This window comes from Protopterus annectens, chromosome 4.part0, assembly GCF_019279795.1.
Source record: "Protopterus annectens isolate FY-2018-M chromosome 4.part0, PAN1.0, whole genome shotgun sequence".
Classification (NCBI taxonomy): domain Eukaryota; kingdom Metazoa; phylum Chordata; order Ceratodontiformes; family Protopteridae; genus Protopterus; species Protopterus annectens.
In genome coordinates, this window is record NC_056733.1 from 737,843,617 (window position 1) to 737,857,399 (window position 13,783).

Here is a 13,783-nt window from a genome sequence, read left to right on the forward strand (position 1 = left end):
GCAGTACAACTATAGTCAATCCCTGTTACCAACATTATACATGTCTGTGATGCATGGTTTGTGTTAGTAGGTGATGCCCCTTCCCCTGGAACACACTGCACCCATGTACACAGTATTGCTGTGCATCTGTTCAACACCCTGGCATGTACTGTGCACCATATGTCACAGGTGTACACGCCATTGCAGGATGTGTATATGTGTGTCAGTTATGTTTCCTCTGCTGCTCACAGCCTCTATGTGTTTCTTGATGATATGTGGACACGTCTTTTATAAATGCATAATGTCTGATTTATAGATGTCATCATCAGTGGTGCATGTATGGGTGATAGAATACAATTACACTGACAACAGACGCACCTTACCATATCTATGGTGAGTGTACAGACCATTATTGACATGGCACCCTCTTCCCTGACATGCCATGGGGCAACATTACTGTATATGTCAACATTATACATACCTGATATGTGACATATGACCTGTGCAATCAAATGCAGTATGAGCCATATGTGTTAGTTGTGCAGATGCTGATTGAGATGCATACAATATGTGGGTTCATATGTGTGCACACCCATATCATGCTGGTGTGTTGCACCAACAGTTATGTGTACTACAGCAGTCACAATTCCTGGAAGGGGTATAGTAGCATGGCCCATCTTCATCTGCCAGTAGTTGGTCAGTCAGCTCTGCAAATGTTCCCCAAAGTTGCATGATTAGATGGTCAACTCATGTGCACAGCCCTTGGAGGTCACACAGTACCATCACTATTGCTGTGGAGTCAGGGTTATGTCTGCCACACTTCATGGGCTTGACTATGTGCAGATACAGCCATTCTTAATGGGCTTTGTCTCTCTGCTTCAGTGCACTGTTGTGTTTCAGGATAACACCCCCTCACCATCCCCTGCTGCATTGCAGGTGCTTGACATCTATGGCCTACACATGTGTGTCATATTGCAGTGTCCCAAACTATGAACACCATGTGTACTGGCATATTCCCTGCTAATGCATGGCAAACATACAGGTGTACAGTGGTACCAGCAAGGTACAGATGGGGATGTCATCCCTGGGTTAGGGTGAGGTGTTGATTGTGCAGCACATGTATCTTAACTGCAAATGCCTGTACTTTCCCAACATGGTCCTGGTACATCAGAACACATTGCAACACATGGCTTTGGCGATCTTACTCTGTTATGCAGATCATATCTGTAGTGAGCCCTGGCTGATGTTGCATGTGGAACACATAGGTTCATAGGTAAGTACTAGTCTATTGTTCCTGGGGCCTATATAAGCCTAGCAAAAAAGGTTCCAGGGCATCTGCCACCCAAGAACTTTATTTCCCTGTGCCCCTGTCAAGCAGTGGCACAGAAGTAATCCCCAGGGTGAATTTCTCATTTCCCATCCAGTTGTCAAGTGTTTTGTAATGAGGGCCAATGAGGAGCTTTGCTTGACATGAATAGATAGTTTGTTCCAGAGTATGGAAAGTCTCTGGGACAGGACCCTATCCCTCCAGTATGTTCTGTTTATTGTGGTGACAAGGTTTAGGTCCCTGGAGTGTGTGTTTGCAGAGAGATTGGGATTTCCTTAAGTATAGCATGTTCAACTGCTCTGTGTTTGACATAGCTTTGTATGTTAGGCAGATATCACCTCTGAGTGGGCAATATGCAATGGAGTGTAGCCACAGTTGTCTGAGATGGTCTGTGTATGGCATGTATTTGAGGCTGATAATCCCTTTAGTGAGGTGTGTGCTCTGTCAGTGAACATGTACAGAATGCATTATGGGTAGGTGTGTTAGATGTGTGCATGGCATATACTATAGCTACGACATGCCCAGTGTATTGGCAAGCATGACGATAAACCATACTCACTGGCTACAGGCTGCTGCCTTGGTGGTATACCAGATGGACCTAGATAGGAATGAGAGAGAGAGTTGATGTCAGTGGTCCGAGCTGTGGCATTGCTACAGGGTGGGTGCAGCATTACAGTACAACAACAGTAGAAGTCTAAAATACTACAGCTTATACACAAATGTTTATTACTACTGCACAGCAACAGACTACATATGATGTCTCAGATATGCATGATCTACCTGTACAGATGCATATGCAACAGTGGTCTACTGATGTGCCCTGGGGCCTTACTTGCACGCTCCTCACCCAGTGTCTGGGTAGCACCCATCTCCACAATGTTATAGTAGTGTTGCTGTTGGGGGTGTGCAGGTGCCACAAGGCTGGGGAAGAGCTTCTCCACACGAGTCAGTGGAGATGGATGTTAGAGCCCCCGATTGCAAGGTGATCCCCTGTACAGCAGCTGCACGCTGATGGACATTGCGAACTACCTCAGGTCACTGCAATGATGCCGGACCTGCTCATAAGTATGGTTATGCATGCCGACATCATTGACCCTGTAGACTACATCATTCCACAGGGCGGTCTGCTCCTGCAGATCATGGGCTGTCCTGCCGAACAGCAGCAGGTGGTAGTTGATTAAAACCTCATTCTCAGCAGCACTGTAGGCCAGTAGACCCCTATGAGACATATTGCCTGAAAGACATAAAGATGGAAACAGGTCTGAGCAACTCATACGGCAGGGTTATCATAGTTTAGTACACATGTCTGTCTCCCCCCACGATATCAGCTCCAACAAAATGTTCACACAACGCAGTTGGTATGTCTCCAGCTTATCTACCAATGGGACATATATTGTATTGTACCACGCTTTGTGCTATGTGTTTGTAGCCATGTTCCCTGTGGGTACACTATCATTGCTGGTCTGTTACAGAGTATTTCACCTGCATGCCATTGTCACTTCCACTATGTTTCCACATATGCATGTGGTATGCTTGCTATGTGATTGCTGCACATCTGCCATTCTGTGTTATTGGTGATATATGCATGCTGATGGACATGTTCCACTATAGTGTGGACTATTACAACCCACGTATATTCCATAATAGTGACACAATATCTTGTGTAGAGGATAGTAGCCAGCAGAACCACATCTCCCACCTCATCTGGCCATGTTACCAGGCCACATCACATCTGGGAACCACCATGGGACCTCATCATCTAGTAGTCCTGCACTACCTTCAGGTGGAACTACCTCAGGGTATGGTGTTCATTCCCTTCCCATGAGCACACAAAGACAAAATCCTGTCACCCAAAGGCAGGTCCAGTGTCTGGTGCATGGGAGCTCTGCAGAGACACTGGGGATGTACTACATCACCTGGAGGCCTTCAGTACACATACACAGGGTACACCACAGGGTACACACTCTTGCTCCTCCTGCCCAGCCCACAGCCCAGGCACCTTTATGAACATGTATATGCTGTTGTGACTGCCCATGTGTAAGGACCTTGCTCCCAATGTTCCCATATGGGGGATTAATGGCCTCAACATTCCAAACAACACTCCCCATCCACAGTGTTTACCCCCCACATGTCATATACCAGCCCTGTATGCTGTCTTGTCTGTCTTCCGACCCAACTTACATACCAATATTTGCCTACTACGCTTCAACACCATACAAATCCCACCTTCACAGGCATGTTCGATATGTTCCTGACATGGCTTACACACCACATATCACAGTCCATTTTGCACCCATGTACTGCTGTATATATATATATATAGATATATATATATATATATATATATATATATATATATATATATATATATCTGTTGTGTATTGATATGTGTGATATTCTCTCACACATATCCTGGAAGAGGACACGTATTTACATACATATATATATATATATATGTATATATATATATATATATATATATACATAAATATATATATATATATATATATATATATATATATATACACACACACAAATTATGTGTGTGTGTGTGTGTGTGTGTGTGTGTGTGTGTGTGTGTGTGTGTGTGTGTGTGTGTGTGTGTGTGTGTGTGTATGTATATGTAGACATACACATATATCTATATCTACATCTATATCAATATCTACATCTATATATATATATATATATATATATATATATATATATATATATAGGTGTCTGTATATTGGTAGACATCTATCTGTAAATATATATCCCACATATATTTATCTATCTGTGGGGTGCATGCAAACATCTGGTCCACACTGTCTAACTCACTTTCCTTCACAGCTGGAATGTCCTGCCTTGCTGCAACACATGTGAACACAGACTAACATTAGGGGGGTATATATGGTAACAGATTGTAGGTAAACCTATTATACACCTATGGCATTTGTGCATGCTAAATTACACATTAACATCACTGTCCTGCAAGTGGTGTGCTCTGACACACATGTGTCCATTATGACGGCATTACTTCCACCACCAGCTATTGGCCACACATATACGGAACACAGATATTATGCCTTACATCTTTGTCATTCATTGCTGATTTGCACAGTTGACATGTATGTCCCACTGCCCACAGGGACAGACATTATTGTCCAGAGCAGTTGTTCAGCAGAACATCATTACAGGAACAAGTACTGATGGCACATATAAATCATTCCACATCATATATCCTTTTATTCTATACCAAACACTACATTCAATTAAAAACAAAACTGTTTCACATACCTTTGTTGTTTTGGGTAAGCTGTGCCAGCTTGATGCTGCTGTTTGTATCTTTTTTGTTATTTTTTCCTTTTTTATGTGTGTGTGTGTGTGTGTGTGTGTGTGTGTGTGTGTGTGTGTGTGTGTGTGTGTGTGTGTGTGTGTGTGTGTGTGTCTCTCTCTGTCTCTCTCCACTAGAGGGATTGAGCTGATTTGAATAAATTGCAACATGGCTTTTGTAGGTGATGCACATGATCAGGTGATGGGCTCTGCACAAGTCACTGTCCACCAGTTGCTAATTGCATGCAGCCTGCTGTGTAGTACTTCAGATAACCACTGTCATGGCAACCCAGTACTATAAATTAGTGACTCATGTGGGCGTTGTCCCTTAACCTTTCCAGTATGGAGGACATCCTTCCCGTGTGTGGGCAGCAGTGTTACAGACAACAGGTAGTAATACCTCTTACAGCAGGACTTGCAGACACAGGCCAAATACACATTTTTATACGGTTTCAGACCTTCAGATAGCATGAGTAGTGTTGTTATATGCATTGTATACTGCTGGTCTTACAGGGTTTGTGTATACATAGTATTTTAGCATGGAATGCAGTCTGTCTGCATAGCTCTCACTCTCAACTGTGGGCCTTTCCACATGATGGTCAGGGACTTGCCTAATAGGTTTTGTCTGTGCACCACACAGGTCTTGTCTCAGATATATCACTGCAATTCTGTCTTTTGAGTGCTATCAGTACATGGCTACATCCATTTCTATTTCGGGTGTCTTATTCCTGCATAAGGCTATGTTCCAAATCCTGTAACACCAGCAATTTCCAGGGTGTGTAACATCAATATTGCAAATATAGACCTATGTTCCAGCCTCTGTCCTCCACATATATGCCAGGCTTTGTCCTGCAGTGATACAGTCAGGGGTTGTTAGGTAATGGCCTATCATTACTGACTGCTAGCATTCCTGCTATCATCCCAGTCATGTCCTGGTCTCCCACAAGAAATGTGGGACAGGGTCCATATATATGGGTGCAATAGCTGGACAACACATGTGTGCCCTTGCACATTCCACAGATCAGTGTGTGTTGCACAGTGTTCTCTGCCCTTGTACAGCCTTTTATGGGGGAAGGGTATTCAATGCCATTAACCTTGGCTGTGACAACATGTCAGGGATATAAGTGTTAAGACACATTGAGGTATATGGCTATACACTGTCATACGTTCCTCCATGGGAACACTGGTGGGCTACAGCTTACAGTTGTTACACACAGTTCAGTTAGTCAATGTGATAGTGAGATGCTAAGTTAGGCAAAATGTTATGTAACAGATACATTGACATTACCACAATTACTACATTACCCACTAGGGCTTGACTACAGGCTGTAAATTGAAGCTGCTGACTTACATCTGTAATTGTTGATTGTTTCTTATCTTGAAGGCTAATGTTTTTTTACTTTTGTACTAATGGTGGGCCTCAGCCTGGACAGCATAGTAGGTTATATATCCACAGTGGTTGCATCTACTGTTTTGTGTGGGCCTTACATTCATCACTGATGATGTATTTGGAAATCTATGTGCTGTCACAAATGGCATACATTATTGTATTGTACAAAAATTAAAGGTTTTCTGAGTATGCAATCCTGTGTGTGGTGTCATGACCTTTGAATTGTGAGTGGGTATATGTTTACTGTTAAGTATTCTCATTTGTGGGAATGGTTGCCACACTACACTTTTCACAGGTGTCATTTTCAGTGGTTATGGTTATGGGATATACTGTGCACCCAGCACATCTACAGTAGGTCTACATATGTATGGCTACTAATATGTTTTGTCTGTGTATATGTGTATACACACACACACACACACACACACATATATATATATATATATATATATATATATATATATATATATATATATATATATATACACACACATATATATATATATATATATATATGTGTGTGTGTGTGTGTGTGTGTGTGTGTGTGTAGTCCTTCCACATTGGCATTCCCTACAGTCGAATGACTTGTCTGCATGATATGTTACAGATATTGCCCTGACATTTTACAGGTGAATTGGCTTACTGTTAAACCATTGTAGCTGTGTTGTGGAGGGTCCTGGAGTCAAGAACTGCATGTGCTGGATATGCATTGCACAGCATATCTTTTAAGGCTGTGGTGGGGGGGAACATAGCAGTAATCACCAGGTATCCTTCATTTGAGCGCCCCACCCTAATTAACAGTGCATATGGTCAGATATTTTGGGGTGAGAGGTTCAGGATGTTTTCCAATGTGGAAATGCAATACACATTTCTATCTGTGTGTGTATATATGGTTCTATATATATATATATATATATATATATATATATATATATATATATATATATATATATATATATATATATATATATATATATATATATATATATATATATATATATATATATATATATAAACATAACATATATACACACACAACACAATATATATATATATATATAAACCTTATATAAGGTGTATATATATATATATATATATATAGGTCTTCTTCACTTTCGATCTTCTGGAGCTCAGTTTCGATGTCGGTCTTCTGCGCTGTCGGGGTAGAACCGTATATATATATATATATATATATATATATATATATATATACATATTTATCCATCTATATACAATTGTATCTATATACAATTTATGTGATATGATTATTTGTTAGTCATACATATATATGTAGCTGCGTATCTGTCTACATTTACAGATATACATCTGTCCATATGTCCATGGATGTTTGGCTCACAATTTTGGCCTGCCCCATATGTTTCTTGGCAATTGACGTGGATGATGTACATTAGGATTTCAGACTTGAAATTTGTCAAATTATGTGTATTACAATGTATCACTGTTTAACTAGCAACATTTTACATGTAGCAAAGAAAACAAATTGAGAAAACTGACTGAAGGTCCACAGAGTACAAAAAATTTTTAGCGAACAAACCAATGTAGACCACCACAATCCTTCGATAAAACACTAATTTAATATGACAAGGCAAAATTCAACAAGCAGTTTTTAACACAGATTGTGGTGGTCTACATTGGTTTGTTCGCTAAACATTTTACATGTAGAAGAACAATATTTGACATTTATCCCTATTTGTACCCCCATTTTGCCACACCGTGTCCAGAATATTTGCATTCAGAGGTTGAGTGGTATGATATTAGCACATTTCCCTTAATCCAGATTGACTGTGCTGCATGGTATGTCTGAGAATACCACAGATTTTTGTACATCTGATATGGTATAGTGGTAATTCGCTGTGGTATGCAGGGTACTGGCTTTGAGCCTTGCAGAGACTGTTAATTTTGTTGCTGGGCAGAACAAGGGCCATTGGATACAGGGTGATTAAGGCATTTTTAAGCAGTTGTAAACGGGTTTGCATGAGTTTGTGTGACGGTCAGCATTACTTACGGCTGGTGAATTACGCTTACACAAAGTTAGCCTCAATATTGCTTACTCTGTGTAAGCACTGCTTACCATCATGCAAACCTGCGCAAACCCACTTACTACCGCTTAAATGTGCTTACTCTCATTTACCCCGTTCTAATTTCTTTAAAAGAAAAGAAAGAAGGGTTGATGGGAAAGTGGTGAAAAGGGGGCAGAAAGAGGGAAAGACATTAGGGAAAATAGCTAGAGATCTGCTGGAAGGGTGTATGGAAGGTCCATAGCTGCCCATTTCATCTACAGCAACAGCTGTGCATATACACTGAATTTGGAGGTAGATTTGGAAACTCATACCCCTGAGAGAGGGGTGAGGACAACAATAAAATATGTTGTGAAGCCAATTACATCAGATTACATGTGTCCAGTGGACATTGTGTGCAAAGTGGGTAGCTATGTATGGGGTGGAATATTTTTTTGGGACAGATTGCCCTTTTTTTTTAAAGTGAGAGTGGGATGTTGGGAAAGGATGGTAGGTGTATTTGGGGAGGTAGGTTGGGTAGGAAAACAGACAAGACAAACAAGACAGCATAGGGGGTGGTATATGACACATGTGCGGGGTAAACACCTTGGACAGGGAGGGGTGTTTGGAATTCTGAAGCCCATGAACCCCCAAATGGAAACAATTGGACTGAGATCCCCACCCATGGGAAATCATCACTGCATCTTCATGGCCCCGAAGGTGGCTGTGCTAGGGGCTGGGTAGGAGGGGCAGGCTGACCCTCTAATTGCGCCACATGGCCCTCAAGCTGGCGTAGTGTCTTGCCAAACTCCCTGCGGAGCTCTCTATGCACTAGGCCCCGGACCTGACTATGGGTGACAGTTTCCTGTCTGCACCCACTCCTAGGGTGGGCGAGCCCCATCCCCTGAGGCGGATCCACCCGAAGGTGGTGCAGGACCAGCGGATAAGGAGGTCCTGGGATGGGCCCCAGACATGCTTGTGCCTGATGCCACGGCCAGATGAGGTGGGAGAGATGGGTCCACTTGGACCGGCCTTCCCAAACGTGCTACGGTGATGCAATTTTAAAACATATGTGAGTAAGTAATTGTCAACACATTCCAGGATTAGGTATAACAGTATGCATAGATATTCCCGTTAACCCATAAACCAGATTAGTATCAGTTGCATAGCAAAGAAAACACATGCATATATGGCACCACAGTGGCAATTACAACAGCATGCAGGTTACATTTGTAGCAACAGGCCACCAATGTGAAAAAAATGTCAACATGGGACATGCATAGAAACACATTTCAATATTTATCAAACAATAGGATATATGTCCCAACAGTGGTTTTATGTAGAACATACCCATTGATTTGTGTATGTAGATTATTATGGAAGATATATGGTGGGGGGGAGAAAATTTAATTAACAACTTATACATCCTTGTAGTTCTCACAACATTCATAGTAATAGCTGTATTCTGTGACTTACAGGTATCATTACAGTACCCTATGGTCTTAGTTTGGACAGTGGTAGGTTTGTAAACAGGTATGTACGTGAACTTGTGCTTTACCTAAAGGTCTATAAACCACTTACCTGGTATACTTGTGGAGAGAGTGTCTGTTACAACTACCTGACTCTTTCTACACATATTGCCAGATTCCAGCTTGATGTTATGCACAGACTTGTCAATCTCTTATTGCACACACTCTGGTTGAGGCTTGACAACATGCAGGTGGAATAGCAAAATATGTCAACTATTGCTCTCATACAATTGTGTTGAATTGCTACAATGACAGCTTTATTTTCATGTACATGTTCTGAATGTTTACAAGTCTCAGAATCAGTTGTGTCATTAATAGCTGCGTAAACATCTGTGATCATCACACTGATTTGCTGGGGGGGGGCAGGCTAACAGGCAGCAAATATGGCACTATTATCTGAACATTCTGGGATACAAATGAAGCTAAAATTTGAAGCTAAAATGTATAATGAATAACTCCATACAGCTTCCAAATTCCCCACCTACCCAACAGCCATTAGACAACACCATCTAAATTAGTGCAGTGGTAAGTGAGAGTAAGCACTGTAGAGTTGAGGGGTATGATTATGCATACAGCTTACTTTCACTCCCAGGATGTAGCCCGTGGCTGTGTCTACTACAAATCAGCACAGGTTAAATCACAGTTGTGTGTAGTATTTAGAAATTGCCTTCTGTCTTCAGTGTTTTCTGTCTACACATCTCCCATGGTTTGGCACTCTGACCTCTCATGATTACAACAGTCATATACAGGCATTCCTTGACATTTTTATTATGTAGCACAGTGCAGATGACAGCAATTACTACTGCTTTATTATTCAGAGGTACTGCAACACTAACAATGCCATACAACACTAGGATGAACAGTAACAGTCCAGGATGCTAATCTTTATTTCCATGCACATTGTACTTCTGTGACCGACCTGCGGGGGGATGTTTGTCAACACTACCTGACTGTTGCTACACATATTGGTAGATCCCAGGTTATTATTAAGCACATACGATTCACTCTGTTAGTGCACACACCCTGGTCATAAATTACCAAAATGGGGAATGAGATGGGAGATAATTTGCACATTACTCTCATAACATTTTGGTGAGTTGGTAGAGTAACACTCTGTTCTCATTGCCATATTCTGACAGTTTTGGGGACTGACAATCGTTTTTCTACCATTATCTGGCTACTAAATGTCTGGGATCATCACACTGATTTGCTAGGGGGACAGTGTGACAGGCGGGAGATATAGGCCAGTTATCAGGACAGTCTGCAATATCTGTGCAGTTGGGGGTATGATGATGCATACAGCTTACCATCACTCCCAGGATCCAAACCATGTCGGTGTGTGCTAAAATACAATACTTTACAACATTGCAGTGTGCTATTTCAATATTTCTGTGTATCTTTCACAGTTTTGTACGTCTCTCTCAGTTGTACAATATGACCTTGTGATTACAGCATTCTTATACAGATGCCCTACACATTTCTTGTCTATGTAGCACAGTATGTCTAAAAGTGCTTAATACAACAGTCCTAGTAAGAAACTGCAACACTTTTATACATTCCCATATAATACCAGAGTCTACACCAAAGTAGTCCAGGACTTAAACCTTTATGACAGGCTATTACACTTTTATTTCAATACTACCTATATGATACTCTTCCTGTCATATTATCCTTCTTTATTTAGTGCATCAGTTAAAATATACAGTTAGTATACTGGCAAGTAACTTCCTACTACTTTTATAGATATTTCTTATGACAGTACATGTAAGATTATTACTAACCTGCCTCGTGACACAATCTTGCCAGTCTACCCACATGGGCCTTGATATTCACAGCCCACTCATCTGCAGCTGTTGATGGAATAGTGAAATATTTAGCTATACCTATCCACTATATACACCTGCTAGGCAATTTTTTAAAAGTAAATAAAATTAGTACTTACACACTGCTGGGACATCAGGCATCTGCCTGGCTTCTTGGATCCAGTGATCCTAGAACTCCCTCTTTCTCCACTTCAGATCTGCATGGTGATGCCTAACCTGCTCACCAGTTCAAGGGATTCCAGTGAGACTGGTGAGATCATGGGCGAGACAGTCCCAGGCCTTCACTTTATATTGGGAGCCCTGGTACTGGCCCTGCAGCAGTCTTGCTTCATGGTGTTTTACCAGGAGCCCTACCATGACCATAGACTCCTGGGTGTGCTAACACTGCGCTCAAAAGTGCATACCTTATCCTGCCATTTTGCTTACAGGAGGAAGCTGCAACAGGTTATGAGATGTATTCCCGCCTGTCAGGTTTAAATACAGCCAATTTCCCGCACTTTTCCATGATTGGTCATTTTTGAAAAAGCTACACTATGGGCACACATGCTTAACTAAGGCTGGCAGTGCTAAAAGGGCATTACTAATGGACAAACGTGTTCAGCTAGGCTACTCATTGCTTACACCTGGTAAGCTGGGGTGTGCATCGCTTAGCATTGCTTATTTTTTATATTTATATACTACTTGCTGTATGGAATTGATTTATCATTCATTACCTGCTATTAAGTTCTCCAGAATCCCTGATTCATGTCTCTCTCTCTCTCTCTCTATACATATATATATATATGTATATATATATATATATATATATATATATATATATATATGTATATATAATTTTTGTTTTATATCTTTATATTATTATGTCTTTCTATTAACATATATAAAGGCATTTTCCCTAATGCTGAATGACTGTGGTGCATGATATATTTGGCAAACATCAGATTTATTTATGTCTGCCTTGGCTTAGTAGTAAATCACTTGGCCTATAGGGTTCATGGTCTTGGGTTCAACACTTGCAACAGTTGTTTATTTTGTTCCTGGCCAGAACAACGGCAGTTGGATACAGAGAGATTTAGGCACTTTTAAGCAGTTGTGCATGGGTTTGCGCGACGGTAAGCACTGCTAACTGCCGGTTACAATTTCTTAAACTCAATTAGCTTCTCAGTTGCTTAACCTGTGTGTGCATTGCTTACCACTACACAAATGTGCTTACACTTGCTTACTAGTGCTTACTCTCACTTACCACTGCACTAATTTAGATGGTGATGTCTAATGGCTGTTGGGGAGGTGGGGAATTTGGAAGCTGTATGGAGTTATTCATTACACATTTTAGCTTCATTTGTATCCCAGATTCCTGTGTACATATACTGTATGGGGAACATGTGATTGTCTGTGGATTTTGCTACATTATGACATGGACACCTCACATCTGAATTTAATGCAGTACTCCAGTTCACAAATATATGTTATTTAGTAGGTTATGCAACTAAAAATATTGGTCAAAAAAGTGATTTGACATTGAAAATGGAATATGCTGCAGTGGTATTCAAACCAAGAATGACTGCTCGCAAGGCGAGTGCACGACCCACTACACTATTGCTGTACTGCTTCATTTGCATACATCTTGCTTGTTATCCTTTTCTGGTGTTTAAGCTGCATTAACCACAGCTAAGCGATGGGCAAACCTGCCCACCCACGCTTAAGTTACTTTGATTTTATAAAAAAAAAAAAAAAAAAACGGTTTCTAGACATTTTTATTTTATGGATTGCTCTTGTACACTTCGGGGGATGTTGCTGGGGGTATGTGGAAACCTATGAATGGTCTTGCTCATTCTTTTCTGCCTTCTGCTGTTCTTCATTGCAGGGGCATGTATATTCTGAGAGCTCTGCTCTCAGACACTCCCCCTGCACTCATACACGTTCCATGTAAGTTTAGGAGCTCAGGCAGCGAGCCTTCATTAATATGCATGGCGCATTGCTGTCCTGCTCCTAAATGGCTGTTTCCATACAGGACTAAGCTAGTCCTACACAGAAGGATAGTGAATCCGGGGGGTGATGTATAATCTCTTATTTTACTGCTATTCAAAGTGATGTAGCAAAGCAGACATGTGCCACTCTAAAATGTGCTACTATTGGCATGACAAATTAAATTTCTCAATTTGTACCTTAGGCAGTGTACTCTCTTTCACTGCTTTGTGAAATGTTTTTGTGGTCCTCAGTGTGCTTTGCCAAAACTCACATAAATAAGGAGAACAAAGAATTGCCAGTAATAAGAAATATTAGGGTATAATAATGAAAATGCAGAATTGTGAAGTTCCTTAGATCTGTTTGTGTTACAACCTGATCACATAGGTTCATAGGACTTTGTTAGGCTGATGACCACAAGGGCCTTTTTTAAGCCT